The following is a 25,823-nucleotide window of genomic DNA, read 5'->3' on the forward strand; positions in this document are numbered from 1 at the left end:
TGAGTGTGTGATAATAGGTATGGGGTGATTTCTGTGGGCTGTGTGTGTGAGAGCACATGTGACAGTTTGCGTGAGTGTGGAGGTGGGCAAGGGTGTGCGTGTGGGTGTGTGCCCAGGTATGGGGCTGTAGGGGTGTGTACTGGTAAGGACCTGAATTTAAATTCCAGACCCACCACTTACAATCTTGGTGGGTGGAATAGTTCTTTACCTCTCTGCATCTCAGTTTCTCAACAGTCAAATAAAAATAATAATAACCACCTCACCGGAGAGTGCAAGGATTGAAATAAAAGCCACGGGTGAAAATGAAAGCACGTGCCTGGCGTTGATAAGTGTTGAGTAGATGGCGGCTGTTAAGTTTATTGTTTACATTGGGGATGGGTGTGTGCGCGCGTTGGTTTTGTCTCTCAGCTGTCTTTGCAGACTTGCTCTAAGACTTTCCCATGCGTGATTATGGGTGTACTTTCTAAACCGTCTTTTCTGGAGAAGCATTCCAAGATGAGGTTCCTTTGATTCCAGCGTCTCTTGGGGCCCATCTTTCCTAGGATTTCTCTGGTTTCCTGCTGGGCTTTTTTCAGAGTTTTCATACTGTTTTTCTTTTTGAGTCTTTTCCTCACCAGCACCTTCTTAACTGCTTCTGGAGCTGCCACTTACAGTTAGTGGTCTCCGTAGGTACCTGGCCTCAGGTATTTGCCTCCCAGAGGTGACTGTAAACTGGGTACAGATTAAAGTAGTTTACCCAGCGGCCAGAAATGACCTGCAGGAGCCTCCGAAGCCATCTCCAGGATGACTGCACATTTGGAGCATGGTCTCTCGGCCACTCTGGACAATCAGCAGAGAAAACAAAGAGTGAGAGATCAGGCCAGGAGGGGCAGGAACAGATGGAGAAAGGAGACCAGAGTCTAAGGAGTGCTGGATGGAAGATAAGAAAAGATAAAAAAAAAGAAGAAGAAGGACCTGGGTCCAGGTGGAGACCCTGCTGGGCATGGCTAGAGCCTATGTAGAAACTCGTGTTTAATCCTGGGGTACTGTTGTGTCTGCCTCATGCCTGCCACTGTCCAGCTGCTGAGGATACAGCAGTGAACAAAAGAACAGATTCCTTGCCCCCATGGAGCTTATATAGAATTGGAGTAGAGAGATATCAAATACATGAACAAATGAATGACAAGATAATCTTATATAGAGATGAAGACCATTATTTATTTGACAAAATTTTGAGACCGTACATGTACCAGTTACTATTCTAGGTGCTGGGGATACAGCAAGGAAGGGGACAGTCTTTACCCTTGCAGCTCTTGTATGCTAATGGAGACACAATTAACAATAGACACGTAAGTATATAATAAAGCCAAATTAGTGACAAATGCTGTGAAGAAAAATAAAGGAGGGTAACAGGGTGCAGGTGGTAGTGGGTGCTCTTTAGAAAAGGTGCTTAGAGGAGGAGATGATACTGGACCAGAGATGTGCATGAAGTGATGGAAGAAGTCATGTCATGGCCCAAGAGAGCCTGCTGAGTAGAAGGGAAAGGAAGTGTGTTGGCTCTAAGATGGTTGCAAGCTTAGTGAGTTTAAGGAAAATCTCTAAGAGCAGAGTGGCTAAAAAGGGGAGAATGAGAATGAAAATAGTAGCAGTTAAGGTCCGAGGGGAAAGCAGGAGCCAGATTTTATAGGATCTTAGAGGCTAAGGCAAGAGGTTTGGATTTTATTCTCTGCAGGTGAGAAGCAGTTGGAGGATTTGAGCAGGGCAGTGATATCTGCATTTTTGAAATATGACCAGCTGCTTTTTTGGAGGATAGAATGTCTGGGGCCCAGCATGTAGGTAGAGAGGCTGGACAGGTGGCTCTCTGAAGGAGTCAGGTGAGGTGATGGCTTGGACTAGAATCATCGTGGAGGCATGGTGAGAAGCAGTAAAATAGAGACAGCAGGACTTCTGATGGATTGGATGTTGGGTGTGAGGAACCTGGTAGAATCAAGGCTACTTCAAGACTGGGAGAGGAACTGCTACAGTATGTCATATTAGGTCATGGTAGGTTTGAGGGCCCTATTAGGTATATCCATGAGGTGATGTCAAGAAGGCATGGTTTGGTTATAAGGAGGAACAGTGAAATAGAGCAGTAGCTGGAAGGTGACTTAAGGTCTAGGGATTTTTTTTTAAGGTAGGAGACTTTATAGTGTAATTGAGGTTTGGTAGGAATAATGTAAAAAGAGGGGCTAACAGGAGGAGGGAAATCCTTGAATAGGTGAGAGGGCTGGAATCCTGTATGTGAGTGGAGGTGCGGATCTTAGGAGCAGGGAGAGCTGATCCTTGGCAACAGGAGGGAAGGCAGAGGACAATGAAAGCAGGTCCATATGCTGGTAGATCTGAAGATGCAAAGATGAGGTCGTTCTCTATTTTCTCAGTGAAATAAGAAGTGTGAGGTCATGAGCAAAGAACAAGAAAGTGGAGTGGAGGTTTGAGGTGAGAGAAGTATGAAACAGAAGGAAATAATATGGGATGATGTGATGCAATGGAGCTTGCCTCCTCATAGACTCTCTGCGCCCTCGTGGTAGGCAGGTGAGAGGGCAGAGAAGAGGGTCACAGCTTCCCAGGGTACATTGATCCCACCCCCAGGAAACCCACGAAGTCCTCTCACTGAGGGGAGGTGTGGCACAATCATTGATTCCCAAGGAGTCCTCAGTCGGGGAAATGTTGGGTATTCAGTTCTGGGTCGAAGCTGGGCCCCTCACTGTGGTTTTGAGCAGTCTTTCTGTTCTGGAACCGTCCTGGCTTTTCTCTCTCCAGGGAGGACAGCAGTGTACTTGGGTCATAGGGCTTCTCACACTTGCTCTCTATTGGCTGTTGATTCAAACCGCATCGGTTTATTTACTCTGTAGGATAGTCTGTATTTACTTTTTAAATTATATAATGCATATTTCTCTATAAGGAGGGAAATATCCTAAGCTGTATAAAGCAAAAGTGGATAATCTCTGGGCCCCTCTCCCCTTGCCTGTACTTCCATTCTCCTACTTTTAGTTTGAAGGGAACAAGCTTTTATCAAGGCCCTTCTACATTCCTTGGTCCTGGTGGGTGTTATGACAATTTTAGCTTAGAGAGAAGCTTGACTCCTGCAGACTGTAGTGTCTGAAAGTTGGGTTTCGGCCCTGGCCTTCCGGCATGCTATTTAGCCTCTAATCCTGTGCTCCATTAAAAGGAACTAGAGCTCCTTGGACTGAGCTAATTACAAAATCTGTGTCAGAGAACCATGAGCTGGCCCTGGTGTATATACTTTCAGAGATATCTGAGTAGTGCAGACCACAGTGGAGAGGCAAAGTGAAAGGGCAACCACTGGCCAAAGTGGGACAATTTAATTACCAAAAAGCAACGTAGGTGCAGTCACTTGAAATAAGTTGTTAGTAGAAATGCATGAATACATGATAATGCTCAAAAGGAATGTGACCCCGAGCATTTTCCTTAATATGCCTCAGTTTCCCCATCTGTAATACTGGGAGATAATGGTAGTATCTACCTCATTGGACTGTTGAAAAGATTAAAGAATTTAATTCCTGTAGTGAGATTAGCCGAGTGATTGGCACATGGTGTTCAATAAGTATTAACCATAATTATCATCATAATCATTGTTATTATTTCTATAGGATACTCTACAAGATTCTATGATACATATTCCAGGTGTAAAAATTCAGTGGGGAAATACTGAATGTTTACTGAGAGCAGCCATAATCTATGCATCATCAGGAGCCTTCAGGAATTATAGTGTAGATTTAAATGTGAATTTGTTCTATGTGGTTCTTCCGTTCTAGATATAAGCTCCAGAAAGCCAGGTTCTTTGTGGTGTATGCTGCTGTATCTTAGTAACTGAAATAGTACTTGTTTAATCAATATGGCTAATTGACTAGCAGAGAGAACCTCATACAATGATCTCAAATGCAGTGTGAGAAAATGTAAGATAAAAGATTTTAAGACCACAGCAAATATTTCTGTTGAGGGTTGGAGGTGCGTGTGTGCGTGTGTGCGTGTGTGTGTGTGTGCACATGTGTGTACATTTTCCAGGAGGCATCCCAGAAGAGGATGCTTTAAGTCTTGCTGGGTGGGTGGCTTTTCTTCAGTTAGAGAAGCAGGCAGGGGGTATTCTGCACAGAGAGCCTGATACTCAGTTGTGTTCAGTGGTGACAGACTAATGAATGAGTTGCAAAGGCACTGAGGTTTGCTGGGGCATAGGGAGTGGAGGTGATGGGGAGTCATTGATGGTTTCAAGCAGGGGAGCTGCAGCGTAGACACATATCCTGGGAGAAAATGGTCAGAACTGCTATGGAATCAAAATCTGGGTCACTTTACTACTTATATTTATGCAAGTAAATTCGATGTTTTCAAGGAGGCTGTTGCCTCTTTTTTTTTTCATTCTCGCGTGGTAAAATTGAATAATACCCTGGGCTCTGGACTTAGACCTGGAATCAAGTCCCAGCTTGGCTGTGAGTAGCTTCATGACCTTGAACCTTGCTCCGTTTTGACCGTGGACCTTGCTCCCCACTTCTGAAAGGGAGAACGAGTATCTGTTTCCCAGGGTTATTGTGAGTTGCCATTGAAGTAATGTCTGAGGACAGCCTTTGTAAACTAGCTAAGAGCTGTAGAGATATGAAGGATGGGATTATTTATTTATTGTTTGGAGATGGCGGTCTTTAACCTCAGAAAGTAGAGCCAGACTCTGCTTAAATTAGTGTATTTCCTTAAGTTTTAGTTTCTGTTGGAGGGGGACCTCATTGCTGTAGCAGAATTTGGGACAGCGTGAAAGTAGGGTTCTTTTAGCACCTTAGAGCTGCATTGTCCAATACATATGTAGCCATAAGCCACGTGTGACTATTTAAACTTAAATGGATTGAAATGAAAGAAAATTGCAGATTCACTTCCTCAGTTGTGTTAGCCATATTTTAGGTGCTCAATAGTCACAGTGCCTTCGGCTATCACAGAAAGTTTTGTTGGCTGCCACATCTATCTGCTAAGATCTCGGTGGCTTAGCAGGGCCCTCCCTACCCCGTTGACACTGCCCGGTGAGGCCTGCAGAGGAGAGAGCTTTTGGGTAAAAGTGAACTTATGCAGCGTCAATGTCACTGTGTCCTCCATGCTTTATTTGGGGATGGGCAGGGCACACAGGTTGTCAGGTTGCTTCTTGGGAACCAAATGCTCAACAGAAATGAATGCTGTCTCTGCTTCCTGCTGTGCTTTGTAGCTCTTTAAATGTTCCCAGCTGACAATAACCCAGCCGCTTGTCTGCCTGCCGGTATTTACATTTTCTGTTGAGATAGAGAGGGTGGGATCTGCAGCATGTTAAAAGCACTTTGCCATTTCTGTCATTCTCTTAACAATGCCTTTTCAGAAACCTAGAAAAGTGAAAGAGATGGCAGGGCCCCTTGCTCAGCTGCTGGGCAGTGGGATTTGGGTGGGATTCAGCTGGATAATTGGCGGCCCTGTTAATGAAAGTCTCCCTCAGCCATTTCCTGGGCACAGAGAAAGGAAATGACCTCTCCTCACTCTCTGAAGGGTTCTCAGGAGGGAGTGTTTGAGGTACAGTGGGGGATAGAATGAGAAAGGAAGCTGTGAGATGGTCCAGAAAGTTCACATGGTCTAGAGGAGGCAGATTTTAAAGAACTTGTCGAGTTAGACAACAAAACAAAGAAACTATAACCCATTGCATGTCACTCTCAAGCACTGCCTTTGACCCTCAAGGAAGATTCAGAAAGCGAACATTCATTCATTCATTCCACAAATACTGATTGAGCAAGTATAACAGCACAGTAATATTCTAGGTGCTGAAGCTACAACAGTGACAGACAATAATCCCTGTCCTCGTGGAATTTATTTTGAGGGAAGAATAGCCAACACTGGTAGAGGGCTCACTGCATGACAGGCGCTGTTCTGGTTCACGCAGTCCTTAGAACAACCCTATGAGGCATGCGTGATTATTATCTCCATTTTTCAGATGTTAGGTAACTTGTTCAAGGTCGTGCAACTTGGAAGTAATGAAGCTGGCCCAGGCAGTCTGGCTTCCCAGTCCACGCTCTCGATTTTACCATGCACTTTGCTGCTTGACAGTTTGGGAAAGAAGGTGCTCCTGGGGTGAAGAAAGATTGGGCAGCCCCTGCCATCTCTAGCAGCAGAATACCCCACATTTGTGCAGGTGGTTCTGTAAGTAGAGTCTGACATTCCCCTAGTTTCAGCTTTTGCTTTCATTATTGTTATTTTTCTAAACCCACAGAATCTTGATTTTTTTTTTTCCTTGTGGCATCACAAGGAAAAAAGTTTCCATTAGGGCACGGAAACTTCCCTGGCTGCCCCTAGCTCTGGAATTCCTTAGTTCTAGGATCCTTCCTTCCTTGGTGCCCAGTGGAAAATCCTCCGTAACAGATTCCTGTTGTTGCTCGTGTCTCATGTCCCAGCAAAACCTACTGTGTCTCTCCCCACCATTTGATTTCTGTAGCCTTAAGTAACTTTTCTGTTTCAGTGATATAAAGAATATTCTTTTTCTGGCACCTCTTAGTCTGCAGAAGGGAAAACTGAATCTGCTTTCTCTAATATTTTATTTTCAGTTACCTCTGGCATTCCCTCCCCCTTTTCTGCAGGTTTAACTGTTTTTTTTAAATGGCTGCAACCTGCTTCTTTAAATTCCTTCTCTACTACTTTTAGGCCCAATATTGTTTATTGGGTCTAAGATTTTCCCCGCTCCTTTTCTTCTCTCTCTTTCCTTCCCTTCCTGTTGTGACTTCGAGATCAAAATAAATTTTTAATCTGATTTAAATCCTTCCTGGGTCTCTGACCTTCCCATTCTGAAGTCCAAATAGTCTTTGTACATATTAACTCCTAAATGTTTCTTGCTCCCTCACTGTGCTTTTTGCTCTGCCTTAAAACAAATCTGGTGATCAAAGCCACCATTGCAGATACAGACCTTTACCATTTCCTTTCTATTCCCTGGGAGTTTGTTCTCCTCTCATTAGGCTCTTCTCCTACCTCAACTTGAGAAACTGTCATGTCACATCACCTGGCAGAAGTTTCTATTCATCTCATTCTTTTCACAGATGACGCCACCTTCCTATTGTGATTAAATTGACATCCAGGTCTCTGAAGTTCACAGATCAAATCAGAACTTATTTAACGTCCTTGGTTAGGAAAAAAAAAAAGGCCAGAGGCATCTTAGAATCATCCATGTCAAACCATCAAGAGATCATAAGGAGCTTTCTGTTCATCTCTATTAAAATCCCTAAGAACTTTCTAGAGAATGAGGCTTCATTAGAGAATGACTGGTGGTGGTGGTGGGTATCATAGAGAAAATGTGGATAAGCCACTCGTATCTACCATGGAATACTCCTTTGAGTCTTGAGTAAAGCTCTCTTGTCTCCTGAAATTCTGGTATCTTGTGCTCACAGAGATTGGACAGGGGTGATGGAATTTGGCCAGGGAACTGAAAATTATATAATTCTGTATCCAACCATTGACCCCATCATGTAAAGTCCCAAGGGAAATGCATGCTGGAGTCATGCTTCCAAACTTTAATGTGCATGTGATTATGGAATACCTGGGCATCTTGCTAACTGGTGGATTTAATTCAGTATCGGAGGTGGGGCTTTAGATTCTGCATTTATAACAGGAACCCAGGAAATACTGATGGTGCTGATCCATGGACCTTCTTTAAGAATCAAAAGTCTAGAGGACAAGGAGCCAGCAAAGAAGTATTTTTATTATTATTAGCTGGGACTTTGTTCCCAGTCCCCAGTGCATTCCTCTGTTGAGGTGGGTTTTGCAGTAGTAATGACTTCTTTTTCCAAGAGGAGACTTCTATCTAGGCATCAACCTGGTTCGTGCTTGGTTCTCTTAGGGGGTATAGAGGATACTTCTTTCCAGGCTGGAGAAAGTCCTGCCCCAGAATGCTTTTACTTTCCTTTCCCGCTGCCTGGAATGCTCTTTGCTCAGCTCTTGCTATTAAGTTTTTAACTTACATGCTGCCTTCTCAGAGAGGCCTTTGAAGGCTCTTGGTTTTGGCTAAAATGATTGCTCTAGTTACTCTCTATAGCATTGCCCTATTTATCTTTTCCATTACACTTTATTAATATCTGAAACTACCTCACTCACATGTTTTTTCTGCAGTTTTCCACTAAAATGATGGGTTTTGGAGGACAGAACCTTGTCTTCTTCATAGCATTGTTCCAGAACAGAATGTGACACATAATTTTTACTCAATAGAGAGTTGTTGAACTAATCATCTGTTTGTTATATGTCATATTGAAAATAGAAGGCTTTTAACAATGTGGATCCGAAGTTGCATCACCATGCAAGGTAGGGTTAACAGAATGACCTACTGCAATCTAAACTGATAATCATAAAGTTTAATTAACATTAATTCATAAACAGTAATAACAAGAATTGAAGGCCACAGCCACCTGAAGATAGTACTAATGATGTTGATACCAGTGTATTTTTCTGGAAATTTGTGGGCTGTCTAACCATCTGCGCATGTTCACGCACAGGAGTTTCAAATGTTGCTAAGCATTTGAGTGTTTAATAAACCAGAAGCACACTAATTTTAGTTTACTGATGAATTACAGTCCCCTATTTCATAGGTTACTAGTAAGTAATCCTTAGCTCAGTACATAAAAACACTTTGAAATGGGGTGCCATTTGCTCATAGTACTAAAGACACTGAATTTTTTTCTTGATAATTTTCTTTGTTAGAGAAGTTGTAGGTTTGCAGAACAACCATGCTTAAAATGCAGAATTCCCATGTACTTCTACCCTATGTTAACAACTTAGATTGGTGTAGAACATTTGTTATAGTTGATGATAGTCCATTTTAATAATTGTACTATTAACTATAGTCCATGGTTTAACTTACAGTTAACTGTGTATTGTAGCTCATGGATTTTTTAAAAAAAATTTATTCTGTCACTATAAATATAATCTTACATTTTCCTTTTTAATTTTACATTCAATATATATATTTCAGTGTTGTTAATTGTGTTCACAGTGTTGTGCTACCATCACCACCATCTATTACCAAAACATTTCCATCATTCCAAATAGGAGAGACTGGCACCTCTGGGTTCAAGGACTTATCTGGTCTAGGAACCAACTGAAGGTTTTAGGTTTCTGAAAAGTAAACTTAGTGCAGGACCTTTATTTTTTTAGTTCAATGAATCCTATAGTCTAACACTGAGCATTGGGCATAATTGAAGAAATACTGACCTTGTGCATTGCCATCATTTTCTAGATGAGGACCTTGAGGCTCAGTGCGAGAAAATGACTTGTCCAAGGACACATGGATAATGAAGGATCATCTGTGAACTTTTATACTGGTCATCTGATTTTGAACGCAGGGTTCTTTCTGTTCTTCCATTGTGGACCTCATTGCAAAGTGAAACCATCTTTAGAAGGAAGAAGAATTTCTTTCATGTCTGCAGCCTATTTACTCTATTTATTTGACTTAAATGTGTTTGTGAATCAAGCAAGGGCAGATATTACCTTATTTAACGAGCAAGGAAACAGACATTGAGGGGCTAGCTGTCATTGAGCCAGGAAGTGTCAGAACTAGAATCTGTGTCTTCTGCATTAGAGAAGACTGCTCTGGCCATTGGAACTTATGGCCGTAGGTGAAGGGTATCTGTAGGCAGTGCCAGTTGGCAGGGGGTGAAGCATGCAGACTGGAGGACCTTTGGCCTCACTGCTTGTGGTGGTCCATGGACTGAAGTTCTTTGAGTCATTAGACAAAAGTCTCCGAGAAATTTCAAGAACTTTAAGATGTTTAAAGGAAAGATAGTATGGACTAGTGGAAAGTTGTGCTTTGGAATCTGAGAGATTTTGCTTCAAATCCCGGTTGTCCATTTACTAGTTGTTAGGTGGTCTTGGGCATGTAACTTAACCACTCTAATCTCAGACTCATCATCTTTGAAATGAGGAGATTAATATCTTCTTCTTCAGGGATGCAGTAAGGAGTAGAAGTATACAGCACAAAATAGGCACTTAATAAATAGCAATATTTATTTATTAATTATATAAAGTGGTATCGCCTTTTTCTGATTCTAACATATTTGTCACCTGTAACTTTCAGATAAAGGACACTGAAGATGGAATTTTTTACATTATTTATTTCTCTGTGCTGGTTTAGGCCAGTGGAAATCCAGGCTAAGACATACAGCTTCCTGGGTGGTTTGTACTTGTTCTACCTCAAATGCTCTAAAGGCTGAATGAACCTTGAAAAGCCTTTGATTCCACACTCATGACTGAGGTCAACTCTACTCACACCAAAGCAGGTTTATAAAAATCTCTCATTTTCATTGCCCTCTAAAGAAGTCTCTAGTGGTGACTCTTCAGTTTGCTGATTCTTGGTCCATTACCATTGAGTTTGAAGATGTATCTTGTTCACAATTACATGCCCAACTTTCTTCTTATAAACCACCTGTCACTAATAATAATATTATAGAACAATTGAGTACTGTCTTAAAGTGATGGGTAGCGCTGGCCAAGAGGGCAGTTGTATTAAAATAGCGGGAAATTGTAGATAATCTATATAGGAAATGTACCTGCCTGTAATTATGTGGTTATGCATGCTTGGGAATATTTTGTAGGATGTATTTTATTAGTAGAAATAAGTAGTTTTGGATCCTTTGAAATAAGTAAATCTGATTTCTTCAGCAAGGAAAATGTGTCTTGGTCAGCCAGATGCTAGAGGTCCAGGCATTATGAAAAAAAGAGCTATTCAGTTTGGCATCCATTCATTCGGAAGAGAAAAGGAACTGAGATAGGAAATTTGTAAGTCATTGATTCAGAAGACAATGCATGAGAACATATGGAGCAAAAGTTATCTAGATATCAAAGGGAACCCACGTCTGTGAGCTCTAGAACTTGAGGTGGTTAGTGTGTATAGTTTCTCTAACTTAAGTGGTTGGGACCAAAATCTTGGTAAAGTGTATGGCTTCAACTGTGGTCTTTTGGCATCACTGCATGAAGGAAAGACTGGCCTGATTGGTGGTAGAGTTTATGCTTTTATTGGCTTTCCTGATTGGTTAGATTGCTAAGCATTGGTTGTGCTCACTGACCTTGCCATAGCCATAAAAGACTGAGCTTCTCCCAAGAATTGAAGCACCAGTATGTTAGTCCACATGCAAAACCTTCATTCCATGGCTAAAGTCTTCTTCCTCCTGTTGGCAAATCCAGTATTCCTTCAATGACTTTCCATTGCTGTTGGGATAAAACCATAATCCTTAGCATGGTTTTGTAGTCTGGCCCTTGTCTACAAGTTAAAGAGTGTCCAACAGTGTCTTACCTCTTAGTACCCTCCCCTTTGCTCCTTGCACTCTACCACATTGATGTTCTTTCATTTCCTTGAATATTCTTCTTGCTTCTTGTGTAAGTTTTAGATAATTTCCTGGCAAGTAACTGATAAGTCACACTCAACTATCTTAAATAGAAAGGGAGATCTACTTATTGTATATAACAAGAAGTCCTAAAGAAGGGAAGCTCCATGTTGGTTAACTTAATAACTCAGTGACATCAACAAAAAACAAGTTTATGCCTATTCTTTTTGTTCTAGCATTCTCAGCATGTTGACTTTACTGTCCTCATGCAGGTAAGATAGTTGCCACATTTTCAGGCATCACATGTAGGCACCATAATATCCAATAGCAGAAGAGAACATGTCTCTTGTTTTCAGTAAGGAAATATTACAAGGAAGTCAATTCTTAGCTTTCTAATTTTCAGGATAAACCTTACCATAGGTGCATAAGGCTAAATGAGCACTGGTCAAGGTTCTGGGAGATTGTAGTATTGGCTCTGTCATTGGCTGTGACTTTGGTTATGTTAATTAATTGTCCTGTGTTTCTTTCCTTTATGTAGTCATGAAATAATTGAACCAGAAAATTCTTGAGCATCTTCCAGTTCTAAAATCCATCTATCCATCCATCCATCCATCCATCCATCCATCCATCCATCCATCCATCCATCCATCTTTTATTTGACAAGTATTTATTGGTCTGCTATATCCCAGGAATTGCCCTAGGCAGTAGGGCTATAATGGGGACCCAAACAGACGTGGTCCCTACTTTCATGAAATTTATAATCTTGTGGGAGAAACAGATATTAAATAATTACAAATAATCCAAGGCTGTTATGTGATTCATCTATTCAGTGCTGTCTGACCTTGATTGGGTAACAATTTTTGGTTAGCTAGCTTCGGGAGCAGGGATAGGAGAAGGGAAGGGCTATGACAGGCAAGAAATTATTAGCATCTTTTGGAAAACAGCAAAGAAAATCCAATTCTGTTATGTTAATTTTTTTCTCTCTCTTAAATTGAGATGTAATTAACATAAAATAAAATGAACAGTCCAAAGTGTTTTTGCTGATGAACTTTCACAGTTGTATATGCCATAAAACTTTCACCTCAAAGCAAGATATAGAGCATTTCCGTCATTTTCCCCGCCACACCCCCACAGATGTTTAGCTTTTTCTGCCTTTTATACTTCAGAAAAATAGAATCATCATACATAAAGTACTCTTTTGTACTTGGCTTCTTTTTGGCTCAACATAATGTTTTTGAGATTTATCCATTTCACTGTATATATCAGCAGTTCATTCCTTTTATTGCTGACTAATCTTCCATTGTATGAATATATTTTCATTTCTTTTGGGTACATACGTAAGAGTGGAATTGCTGGTTCAGCGATTAGGTGTATATACAACTTTGTAAGAAATCACCAAAGAGTTCTCCAAGTGGTTGTTCATTTTGCAGTCCTGTTAGTGAGCTACAAGAGTCCCAGTTGCTCTACATTCTTGTAAATATTTAATATGTTTAGTACCTTGATTTTTATCTAGTCTAGTGTATACGTAGTGGTATCTCACTGTGGTTTTAATTTTCACTTCCTTGGTTATTATTGATGTTGAGCATTTGTTATGTGTTTTTCTTAATGCGTTCCTATATCTTTGTGAAGGGTCTATTAAGGTCTTTTCTTTTTTTACATGGGCAGGTGCCAGGAATTGAATCCAGGTCCTCTGGCATGGCAGGCGAGCATTCTTGCCTGCTGAGCCACCGTGGCCCGCCCTCAATTAAGGTCTTAACCCATTATTATTTTTAAATTATTGACTTGTAGGAGCTCTTTATATATTCTAGCTACAATTTCTTTATCACATATATGTATGGTAAATATTTTCTCCTTGCCTGTGACTTAATGTATTTAGATTCTTGCTGGTGGTTTTCTTGAGCAGAATTTTAACATGTTGATGTGGTCTAATTTATTATTTTTTTCTTTTATGTCTCTTGTCAAAGAAATCTTTGTCTACCCTAAAGTCAAGAGGAAAGTTTATATTATCTGCTAAAAATGTTATGGTTCCAGCATTTACGTTTAGGTCTGTGCAGTATCCTGGATTAAATTTTACATGTGGTGTGAGGTAAAGGTTGGCGCTCATTTATTTTTTATGCAGATGTCTAGATGTTCCAGCACTACTTGTTAAAAGGCTTTCCTTTCTATTTTATTGACTTGCTTTTGTGAAAAATCATTTGACTGCATTTATGTGGATCTATATCTGTACTATTCACTCTGTTCCACTGATCTGTATCTCTATTACGCGAATACTATACTTTTTTTTTTTGCATGGGCAGGCTCTGGAAATCAAACCCAGGTCTCCGACGTGGCAGGTGCAAACTCCACCACTGAGCCGCCGTGGACCCCCACTATACTCTTTTGATTACTGTCACTTTATAGTGAATCTTGAAACCAGGTAGTCTGAACACTCTAATTTGTTTGTTTTTCCAGGATTGCTTGACTAGTCTGGATCCTTTGCTTGTCAATTTCCTAAAAAATTCAGCTGAGATTTTGATAGGAATTGGGTTAAATCTATATAAGAATTTGGAGATAATACACATTTTAAAAATACTGAGTTTTCCAATCTATGAATGTGATCTGTCACTCCATGAATTTAGGTCTTCTTTAATATCACTCAGTCCTCCTGGGCTCAGCTGCTCCCATGATGTCGTGAGGACTTAGACTTTCTCTCCATTGCTCAACTCTGCTCTGACTTTTGATGGTCATGTGTGCAGAGGATCAAGCTAGGAGTACAAGTCGACCCTAGGACTCTGGGCTTACATTATATTCTCTGAAGAATCCAAGTGGATAGAGGCCACCTTGTTTTCTAATGAGTCAAACAGAAATCTGGAACTGTGTCTCATTGGCCTGATAAGGGTCATGCAACCATCCTTGAGCCAGACCTTTAGTTAGCAGGATGGATTATGCTGATTGACCAGACATGTGTCACATGTTGAGCCGTGGAGTTGGGGGTGTAGTGAGCACCTGAACTGTATGACTACAAGTGGGTGAATGGTATTTTCCAAAGGAAAACCCATGGTATAGTTTCCAGAAGTTGGGGGAGTGCATAATGAGCAAGCCAAACACACAAACAACCCAAGTACCTCAGAGTTTTCACCAATCTGTCCACTGTCATGGCACAGACAAGTGTACTTCGGTTTCAGTGGTGCCTTTAACCCAGGCTCAGGGTGTTAAATGTGAGGATATTATGATTAGGAAGATTTGTAGTTGGTGGAACAAATATACCCAAGAGTGTTGATTCATGGATGGATGTTGACGTGAAAGGGCCCCCAGGGCCAGGCAGTAGGGTTTTGAACATAATTCTGTCTGGACTGGCATTTCTCATCACTCACCTGGATGAACACAACACAGGTGTACTTATCAAACCTTTAGGTTGGTGGCTTCTAGAATTTTTGCTTTCACAGTCTGGTAAAATGCCAGGGAAAAAGGCAATGATTCAGAGTCTCCAACTTTTCATTTTTGCCAAGTATATTGGCAAAATATATACCAATAAGTATATTGGTTATCATCTATTCATTTCACCATCATTTTCCTAAGAGAGGGTATTTTAATAGGAAAAAAGGAGGAAGGAATGATCTTATACTGTAAGATAGCACTTCTCAAGCAAGAACAGTTGGTTGTTTCATACTAGTATTAAAAGAAAATAATGTAATGGATTTAACACCAACAATTGTGACATGAAAATTCAATTTTCACAATTTCATTGAGTATAATTTCTGCAATTTTCTCTATATGGGTTTGTCATTTTGGAGATTTATGTTTGACTGTGCATCATAATGTGAAGTTTAATGCTAGTCTCATTGTTAATGTTCTTTATTTTTAGAATTTGTGGAAAGTTCTGATCCATAGAGCTCTGCTGACAACAATGGAAAAACACCACTTTTTAGGCTATTCAATGTAATTCAAATATTTTACATTATATCAAGAGAAGATGAGAAACAACTCTTTCATCCCTGCCCCCTGCCACATGTCTCTGGCCTGTCATGTCTCAGGTCTTTCTCCTGCCTGCTTTCCCCCCATGGCAGGGAATAAGCTTTGATTCCTGGATAGTGAGGTGTGCAGGAAGGATGATGGGGGGACACTCCCACCCGAAGTGCTGCTGTCACTTAGGCCCCTCAGCAAAATGCCCTGATCATCCCAAGTAAAGCTGGCAGTGGCAAAAATTCCACTCATCAATCCAACACTTGTTTGTAGCCCCCCAACTGGGAGCTGCTGCTTGAGCTGATGTAGAGCTGGGAGCAGTAGCTCCTTCCTTCAATGTTAGAATTAATGTTCTTAGAATTTCCACGGTCCGGGATTAGGAAACGAAAGAGAAAAGATGGTATTTCTTAAAGATTAATTTAAGATTCTTCCTAGATATTCAGAGCCTCAGCTGCACAAAAGCAAGCCTCCTTTGAGAGCAGTTCTTGTGAAAAAACCCAGATATAGAAAAAAGTTTGGAAAAAAGATCTTAAAGGCCTAGGAATACACTCGTTTGATTGCTAGCTGTAAATTTTGCTTTGAATGAGAAAGGTCACCTCTGAACATGCACTATATTCTTTTGTTGTTCATGCAAATTATGATCACTAATATAAATTTCCTAGCTGGGTTAAATGCTGATAGTGAGGGGCAGTCATGAGAAGGATTAGGAAGCTGGTGCTGTTTGTTTTTAACTCTCCACCTTAGAGCTCCCTTTTCATCCCCACCTTCTCATATGCCTGACTTCTGTTCTCTGGCCTCTGGCACAGCATCATACGGCCATTTCTATTCCATCTGCAAATGTCTGTTTTGTTTCTGATTGATGAACTCTTTTTTTTTTAGTTAGAGTAGTTGTGGATTTACAGAAAAATCATGCATAAAATGCAGAATTCCATATATTACCCTATTGTTAATACTGTTCATTGGTGGGATATATTTCTTACAGCTGATGAAAGTACAATTTAATAATTATACTATTGGCTATGATTTATGTTTTAACTTAGAGTTCACTATTGTATTGTGCATTTCCATTGATTTTTTAAAAAATTTTATTTTGGGAACATATCTACAGTCTAAAATTTCTCCTCAAATATATAAATCAGTGCTGTTATGTTCTTAGTGTTGTGATACCATCACCATCCGTTGCCAAAACTTTTCTATCATGCCAAATAGAAACTCTGTTCAGTAAACCTTAACTCCCTATTCCCTTCCCCTATCCTGTCTCTAGTAACTTATATGTTAAATTCTAACCCTGTGCTTGATTGTTGAAATTATTTAATCTCATTGAGATTGTACAATATTTGTCCTTTTGTGTCTGGCTTATTTCACTCAACATGATGTCTTCAAGTTTCATCCATGCTGTTGCATGTATCAGAACTTCATTCTTTTCATGGCTGAGTAATATTCCATTATGTATGTATACCACATTTGTTTCCATTCATCAATTGATGGACACCTTGGATTGTTTCCATCTTTTGGCAATTGTGAATAATACTGCTATAAACATTGGTTTGCAAATATTTGTTTGAGTCCCTGCTTTCATTTCTTTTGGGTATATACATAATAGTGAGATTGCTGGGTCATATGGTAGTTCTGTACCTAGCTTTTGAGGAATCACCAATTTTACATTGCCACCATTTTACATTGCCAACAGCAATGAATGAGTGTTCCTATTTCTCCACATCCTCCCCAACACTTGCTATTTTCCATTTTTATTTTTTTATAGCAGCCACACTAATGGTTATGAAATGGTGTCTTATCTTGGTTTTGATTTGCATTTCCATGATGGCTAATGTTATTGAGCATCTTTTCATATGCTTTCTGGTTATTTGTATGTCTTCTTTGGAGAGATGTCCATATTTTAAGTAGATTGTTCATCTTTTTATTGATGAGTTGTAGATTCCTTTATATATTTTGCATATTAAACCTTGTTGGATATGTGGTTTTCATATATTTTCTCCCCTTGCCTAGGTTGTCATTTTGCTTTCATGATAATGACCTTTGATGTACAAAATTTTTAATTTCATGTTGTTCTATTTATTTTTTCTTTCGTTGCTTCTGCTTGGGTGTAAAGTCTAAGAAACCATTACCTAACTTGAGATTTTGAAAATACTTCCCATGTTTTTTCTTCTAGGGGTTTTCTAGTTCTGGCTCTTGTATTTAGGTATTTTATCCATTTTGAGTTAATTTTTATGTATGGTGTGATGTAAGGGAGACCTGGGTTTTTTAACTGACTCTAGCTCAGTATGAGCCAGCTGGGTGATATACGGGCCGGAAGAGCCTATGCCATTGTTCTTAGGCCACCTTAAAAGGTATACGATGTAAGGAGATAGTAGTTCCACAGCACTGGGTTACTGGCACTTCGTTGTGTGGGGCTGTCTTGTGCATTGTACGATGGTAATCACCTCTAACCTCCATCTACTAGATGCCAGTAGCATAACTGCTCCCCTGGGTGTGACAACCAAAAGTATCTCCAGACATTGCCAAATGTACCCTGTGGGCAGGAATGCCCTCAGTTGAGAATTACTATATTCGATCTACTTTGCATACACCATGTGCATTTTATGAAAAAATGTCACCAACTGGATTAAGTCCAGAGAAGGGGATGGAGCTGGTGAGTTGTTTGAAAGGCGTGTCATTAGACTATTGGAGAAACTAAGATTGCATAGCCTGGAAGGCAGTGGTGGGGTAGAGCTGTGTGTTGGGGAAGCATGGCTCAGTTTTAAATCCATCTTCCTTCTCTCCTTTTCATTTTTCTCCCGACTTTTTTTTTGTTTTCCCTCTGCCATTCTTCTTTCTTTCTCTCTTCTCTGGCTTCATCTTTTATCTGTCCAATTTTATTCCATCATCACTGGGCACAGAGGGATCTCTCTTGGCTACCTTGAAGCTTGGGTATATCCCACCATCCATGCTCAGCAGGGAGGACGAGACTCGGCTGCTTACTCTCTTCAGAAGTTCCTATTAGTCATTCTGAGCTGGGCTCTTGTTTCCCCTCAGTACTTATATATCCCAAATGCCTTTTAGCCTATATTACCCAGTCGCTGTTCCAAATCATTCTGCTGTTCTTATTTGGTCTGCCCCCTGATCTTCTCATTATACAAACTATAATCTTGCCTTTATTTCACTAAAAACTGAGGTTATCTCATATGAACTTCCTAAGCAGTTCCCTCCAGATTTCTACCCTACTGTCTCCTTCTCCTTCCTGTGTTCTTCTCCTTTAGTCTTGGCCTCTGAGGGCTGTGAGATCTTCTTCCTTTCTAAAGCTAACTATTCCACTTGTGCCTGTGGTCACATCTCCTACCTTCAGAATTTTGTTTGAGAGTTCTCTCGGCTCTTTCTTATAAGTTTGGTATGTTCCTTTTGGTAGGATGTTAAGCAGCACCTTTGGCCTCTGCTCACTGGATGCCAGTGGCCAACGTTGTCTTCCCTCGGGGCCCATTGTGACGTTGCCCCCCTTAGGAGACATGCAGAATCCAAACTGCTTGGCCTGACTCTTGAGACCTTCCATGATTCTGACTCCGACTCATCTGTTTGTTCTCTCTCACTACCTGGCTTTTCTGATTTTAAGCTCCATTCATCCTAACTGTAGGTTGCATTTTCACGATGGCGGTTTTTACTCCCGGCTGTCTTGTCTTCCAGAAATGTTCTTGTCTCCATTTTCAGTCTTAAATTTTCCTTCCTTACATACCTAACATCTTTACTTGTTGCATCTCTGGTGACTATGGTTATAATCAAATAGGTTCTTTGTTCTGGAGGATGCAGCAGCATATTTCTTAAAATTTTATTTAATCCGCATGTCCTTTTGCCTTATTGTTTTAGTTTGCTAGCTGCTGGAATGCAATATACCAGAAACGGAATGGCTTTTAACAAGGGGAATTTAATAAGTTGCAAGTTTACAGTTCTAAGGCTGAGAAAATGTCCCAATTACAACAAGTCTATAGTAATGTCCAATCAGAGGCATCCAGGGAAAGATACCTTGGCTCAAGAAGGCCGATGAAGTTCAGGGTTTCTCTCTCAAGTGAGATAGCACATGGCAGACACAGTCAGGGCTTCTCTCAGCTGGAAGGGCACATGGCAAATACGGCGTCATCTGTTAGCTTCTCTCCTGGCTTCCTATTTCATGAAGCTCCCCGGGAGGCGTCTTCCTTCTTCATCTCCAAAGGTCGTTGGCTGGTGGACTCTCTGCTTTGTAGTTTTGCTCTCTCTGAATTTCCCTGAATCTCCAAAATGTTTCCTCTTTTATAGGACTCCAATAAACCAATCAAGACCCACTCAAATGGGTGGAGGCATGTCATCCCCTAATCCAGTTTAACAACCATTCTTAACTAAATCACATCAACCAGGGAGATGATCTCATTACAATTTCAAATATACAGTATTGAATAGGGATGATTCTACCTTTATGAAATGGGATTTATATTAAAACATGGCTTTCCTTAGGGGGCATACTTCCTTTCAAACCAGCACACTTATATTGCAGTTTGTTGGTCTCTCTACCTTCTCTGTTAGGATGCAGACTTCCCAAGGGCTGGGATTCTCTCTCTTCATGTTTGGTTCGCCCTCAGGGCTGTGTACACTTGATTATCTATGATGTACCAGCTACTTGATGAGCTCAAAAGGTTTTAGATTTATTCTGTGGAGAAGTGGAGAGCAAAAGTAGGACCAAAAGTTGAAAGTTCCTGATTTTAAACTTAAAAAAAGAAGAAGATTTTTTTAGTCAGAGCTGATGAACCAGGAGAGTGTTTGCCAGTAGGCAGGGGTGCTTGTCATGGGAAGTGTTCAAACTGAAAGCCGGAAGAGCCCTCTCAGAGATGTTATAGAGAATTCCTGAGTCGGTGGGAGGTTAGGTTAGAGGTTAGTGAAGGCATGGTTTCTCATTCTTGTCACTATTGACATTTGGGCTGGAGAGCTCTCTCTTGGGGGTGGGGATCCGTCCTGTGCAGTGTAGGATATGTAACGTCTTGCTGTCTACTTAGTAGGTGCCAGAAGCACTTCCTTAGTCACGACAACCCAAAAAGTCTCCACACCTTGTCACGTGTTCCCTGGGGAGCAAATTCACCCGATTGAGAACCATTGCTTTAATGTCCTGTCTACCAGTGAGAATCTGTGAATGTTGTATTTTGTTCTTTAATTTTCTATGTAATGGGTACCTCACAATCACTGGAAATTGCTTAGGCTGGGAGGGCGAAAAGGAAGGACAGGGAAGGAGCTGATGTTTCCTGAGCCTAGGCTATGCCACGACATTTTGTGAGGTGAAGAGTTTTACGCATATTTTACAGATGAGAAGCTTGAGATTCAGAGACATCATAAAGCTGGTAAGTAGCACACCTGGGTCCAAATGTGGACCTGCTGCACAAAGCTTGACTTCTTCACCTCCCAGCCCCCTGCGCTTACCTAAGCACGGCTCTCCTTGCCTTTGAACTCAATTCTTAGGTTTACCACCTCTTTTAGTGAGCCTTACATTCAGAATTTGAGGCTATTTCAGTATTTGCTTTTTGTAATTTTCTACAGAGCTGTGGATCAGTGCTCCCTTATAGATTTGGAGCATCCATTGTCCTCATGGAGGAAAAGGACACTGAAATACCAAAGCACCCACATGCTCCTACTTAATGCTGCTAATGACTTCTTTTAAGTGAGACTCACATGTCACTGGGATTCATGAGCCTGTGAATGCCAATGGAACCACTGCTAATAACCACAAAACAGCTATTGTTGCCTCATTCTACCCAAACATAACCTCTAGTTTTCTGTGCAAAGTCTTAAGACCCCCAAATATTTCTGGGGTCCTTTACAGGGTACGTCACTAGTCAGTCTGACAACTTCAATCCCTGTGGGGCAGGTAGTTCTCTTTCTCTACTCTGGCCAGACTTCCTCCAATGGCAAGTTTGTCATTGCCACTGCTGATAGAACTTTCGTGCCAGGGCACTGTGCCTGGTGCGCCCCAGAGATGTCAGCCTTCAGGTACCTAGGAGGCACCTACTCCAGTTGGAGACTGAGCTGTCCTCCCCACTTTTGCTTGGAATCCCACCCCTTGAAGGGAGCAGAATGTTTCTGCGTGCCAGTAGAATGACCCCTTTCTTCCAACTGCTGCACGCTTTGTTTCCTGGCCCCTGAACATCCATGATTTTCCCAGAATCCACAAAAATCTCTCATGGCAATAACCCCGTCACCTTGAGCTCTTATCTCTCTAGATGTAGAGGCCCAAACTGTGTCCTATGGGAGGAGGGAGCAGACAGCATTCTCTACCTACTGGCTGCCACCATACCCAAGGAAAGAAACTTCTTTGTCTTGCTCTCTAGTTGTTTTAAAACAAAAGCCCCAGAACCTATAGTGGCTATAAATAGCCCCTGGTGAGAGGTGTGGGGTGGACACGGATGTTGCATATCCCTGTAGCATCTGGGCCTCAGCTCAGCCAGCCCCACCGTGCCCTCTGAACACAAATGAAAGAAGATTTGATGCTGGAGGTTTGTAATGCCATTTTCTGTGCCATCAATGAAAGGTTTAGGCTGGAGTGCATGTAATGTGTTTAATTCATTCTTTGGGTTGACTTAACTTGTGTGGCTGATTCAGTTCTCACAAGCTTTTCAGGTTGTGTCTAAGATGCCACTGATGAGCAGTATCTGGAGTTGTAATTGGACAGCCTCGGGAACACACTGATGCTGGCCTAAATGAAGGCCAATCTAATGTCCCAGATCATGAGTTCCTAGACTTTTGCTGGGGATTGAATGGTTTTAAGCGTGGTGCACTTTCTTCACCCTTGGATGTCTAGGCGGAAGGAGAAGGCAAATGTAGCATGGAAAAGAATGCTCAGCCTTTAGAGGAGAGAGAGGGGTCACAGCCCATGGTGGTGCTGGTGGTAGAATTCAGCTCCCCAATCTGTCAAGCAAGATCTGTGAAATTTGCTATTTGGGACCCGTTGACTTAAAAGCAAGTTTTCTTAGCATTGCAAGCACATTCAATATTGCCCTACATGCAGCTGGTTTGGGAATCTTTTATATTTTTACTTAGTTTCTTTTTTGCCACAAAACCTGAAGATTGTTGTCTAATCTCATTTGACAGTGTCTGTTAAAGATTTAAGAACTTTTGCCGAATTCCCCAACCTAATTTGGCCCCTTTAAAAAACTGCGTCTGATAGAAGGAAGGCTCAGTTTAGCACCTTCAAAATGGGCAGCTCTTCAGAGCACCAAAAGCTGCTACTGTGTACAGTTGTGTGGGCATAAAAATTAGCTCTTTTTTTTCATGAGTGTTCAAGCTGCTGCCTTATTTATTTGCCAAGAGGCAGACTCATCCTGCCATCCAAACTACAAGCGTGCCTGGCTTGTAGTGGTTGTGGAGGAAAACTTTCATTTTTCATATGTGCCTAAACAGGATTTGTTTGCAGGGTATCATGTTGTGTCAGTGTGCACAAGGTGTAGTTTACTGTAACATGACATTGCAGTAGTCAGCATGACTAAGCTTGCCACTTGAGAAACTACAGCTACAATGAGTCACCATTGCACCTGGGCTTTGGACTTGTATGAGGACAATTTCAAGATTATTTATGCCACAGAGTGAGTACCTGGGTGAAATGGAAACAATAAAGTGCAGGCCGGCAATTTCCAAAAATAGTTATCGTTGTACATCTGTACGGTAAACAAAAGAAAACAATGGCATATGCTTAAACTTTTTTTTTTTTTTTTTTACATGTGCAGGCACCGGGAATTGAACCCGGGTCCTCGGGGATGGCAGGCGAACATTCTTGCCTGCTGAACCACCGTGGCCTGCCCATGCTTAAACTTTTGCATTCTGGTTTTCCTGATGATACCAGGGTTAATTTTCTTAAGGAGTGTTGTAAATGTTTTGTAGTCTCAGCCTAATCTTTAATTTGTTTGTCAAACTCCACAAAACCCACAACATTGGAAGTTTGGCAAATTGCTCAATCCAGGAGATCTAAATTTTAACTTTTCCAGGCTTCAAGATCGGTGTTCTAGGCAAGCAATGACTTTAAAATGTCTTTTTGCTCTCATATGTTTTGAAACAAACTCTGCAAAAAAAAAATCTGTATTTGGAAGGAAACTTGGAAACCAGCTGGTTTTATATGTGTGATAGAACAAGATGCTTATAGGTGTGCTTAAAAAAAAATTAAACCTCAAATCTTGAAGTCTGACACCCGGGGGCCATTTGATAAATGCTGATGGTTTTGCAGAGCCACGCGTTACTTTCCTTTCCCCATTTATTTCTTTGAAAATCGTGCCAGAACTTTGAAGGCGCCTGGCAGCCGTTGCTGAGGAAAGGAAACTTCTTGAGAGGAAACCTTGTGGGTGGTAAATATTGCCAAGGGGTGGTGGTGGTGGTGCAATCAGCTAATGATTTTAAGATGTAAAACTGCAAATTTTGTGTGTTCGTCTGTGCTTCTGGTTGTGCTTCTGTCTTTGAGTCAACTGTTAGATGTAATTTTTCAAATCAGTTTCATATTGAGCAGAGTACACTTTGGTTTTTTGATTTGTTCCCTAATTGTTAGAAATGTCTTCATTAAAAGAGAAAGTAAACATCACGGATTCAGGTGTGGTGCTGAAGGCAGGAATTGTGGGGTGGCGGGAGGGGGGGGCTGGGGAAACGGGAGAACACACGTGGTCCTTCTTTTAGATAAAAGCCCATCCCAGAAACAAAGGCTGTTGGAATACAAAAGCGCTTTGTACACTGAGCACGTCTCCTGCTACGGATGAACCCTCTCCAGTGGCTGCTATCAAACCTGCCATATTTTATTCATGAGTTGTGATGTGCGTGGATGAAATAAGAAAAGCAAAGTTCCAAATCATAATTATGGCATAAAAAAGATAAAACTGTTATTATTGTGGTATTTTTGACGAATTAAAAAATCTCTCCAGTAATTCATCTGAAAAAGTTGCAGGGAAAGCCTGAGTGTGTGTGGCACATATTTTTGCTGGGTCTCCTGGTCTCCTTACACCAGGCCCCCAGACTGACAGGCTCCATGCATATCGTGAATAAGGACATGTAAGGAGAGGGCTGCAGCAGTGCTTACACAGAAATAGAAACGCTGACAGCTGTCTTTGCATTTATCATGCTCACATTATTACACTGTGGTTGATCAAAGTATTGCATTTCTGTTCCTTAAATTTGTCTTTTTTTTGTATAGACGTGGGATCTGAATTGTTTGGTATGGCGGAGGAGGGAATTGGGGGAATAGTGGCAGGAAAAGCCCCTTCAAAAGTATGCCTACACCCACAGATGTTGTGGGACAGCAACAGAAGAGTTTAAGTAAGAAGGTCACCTGCAGTATAATGAAAAACTTGACTGTTCTTTGTGCCCAGTTGCTGCAGAAGCAACCTCTGCAGTTTTGGAATTTCCTGTGATGGAGTGTCTTTTTCTCTTCGTGTTGGATTCAGGACCATACCTGTTAGTTCATATGAGGAGGAGATGAGGAGGAGGGGCCAGTCGTACCTGCCATCTCAGGGTGGGGACTGGACCCATCAGAGAGACCAACCCTGTGATTAGAGGGCTGGGATTTTGAGCCGCCTCGTATCAGCCCCACCTCGCCAGTGTGTGGGAGGGGAGTGTGTTGTAGGCTGAGCTCACTGTGTGGCCAGTGGTTGTATTGGTCATGCCTACACAGGGGGACCCCATATAAACTCAGGATATGCAAAGCTGCGATGCGCTGCCATGATGGAGAAAGTACACTGTGTCTGTAGCCAGGAGGGTGGCGTGTTCTGACCCCACGTGGAGAGGACTTGGAAGTTTGCCTATGAGACCCTCCCAGACCTTGTCCTTTCTGTGGTTGCTTTTTATTTGTATCCTTTTACTACAGTGAAACTATAACTCTAAGTGTAGCACTTTCGGTGAGTTCTTGTGAGTTGCTCTAGTGAATTACTGAACCTGAGGGGTATGAATCCCCACATTTGTAGATAGTTGGTTAAAAGTGCAGGTGGCTTTGGCCCCTGAACCTGTGACTATAACGTGAAGAGCAATTTCATAGAGGACTGTCCTTAAGCGGCGGAGTCTGGCCCAATTCTGGGTAGAGTCAGAGTTGAATTGATTGAGTTACTGCAGTATTTTCTGTTGGTGGCTGAAGCTGTGGAAGTTGACAGGAGATTTTTGATAACCTGCACATCATCCTGAACACATCGTCCTGTTGGTTTGCATTGGTGGTGGTGACTGCTCATCACAATCATTTGACCAAGTAAATAAATACTGATATTTGGGCCCCATCCAGCCCAATTTTTTATGAGTCTCCGGAGGTGATACCAGGCATTGTATTTTTAAAAAATTATCCAGGTGATTCTGTGGCACAGTGAGGGCTGAGAACCCCTAGGCTGTCGAAAGCTGGAAGGAAGAAAAGGTGAGGCCTCGAGTCTGGTTCTACAACACACTAAGTGGGGAAAGAAAAGTCTGAAACTGCTGAAAGATGCAGAGATAAAAGTAGGTACTTGTGAATCTTCAAGTATACAGGGTTTGAGGATAGCTGTTTTAATAGAAATGAGGTGAATGTAGGACAGATTCTAATCCTACTCTATATCA

At 41.4% G+C, this 25,823-nt stretch overlaps 1 protein-coding gene across 1 annotated transcript in view; it reads left to right on the forward strand.

Annotated features, from left to right (window-relative positions):
* The window catches only part of NELL1 (neural EGFL like 1), an 884,414-nt gene that overhangs the window by 60,412 nt on the left and 798,179 nt on the right, over positions 1-25,823 (forward strand). The gene's annotated exons all lie outside the window — the stretch shown is intronic.

The sequence above is a fragment of the Tamandua tetradactyla genome, chromosome 8, assembly GCF_023851605.1.
Source record: "Tamandua tetradactyla isolate mTamTet1 chromosome 8, mTamTet1.pri, whole genome shotgun sequence".
NCBI classification, from domain to species: domain Eukaryota; kingdom Metazoa; phylum Chordata; class Mammalia; order Pilosa; family Myrmecophagidae; genus Tamandua; species Tamandua tetradactyla.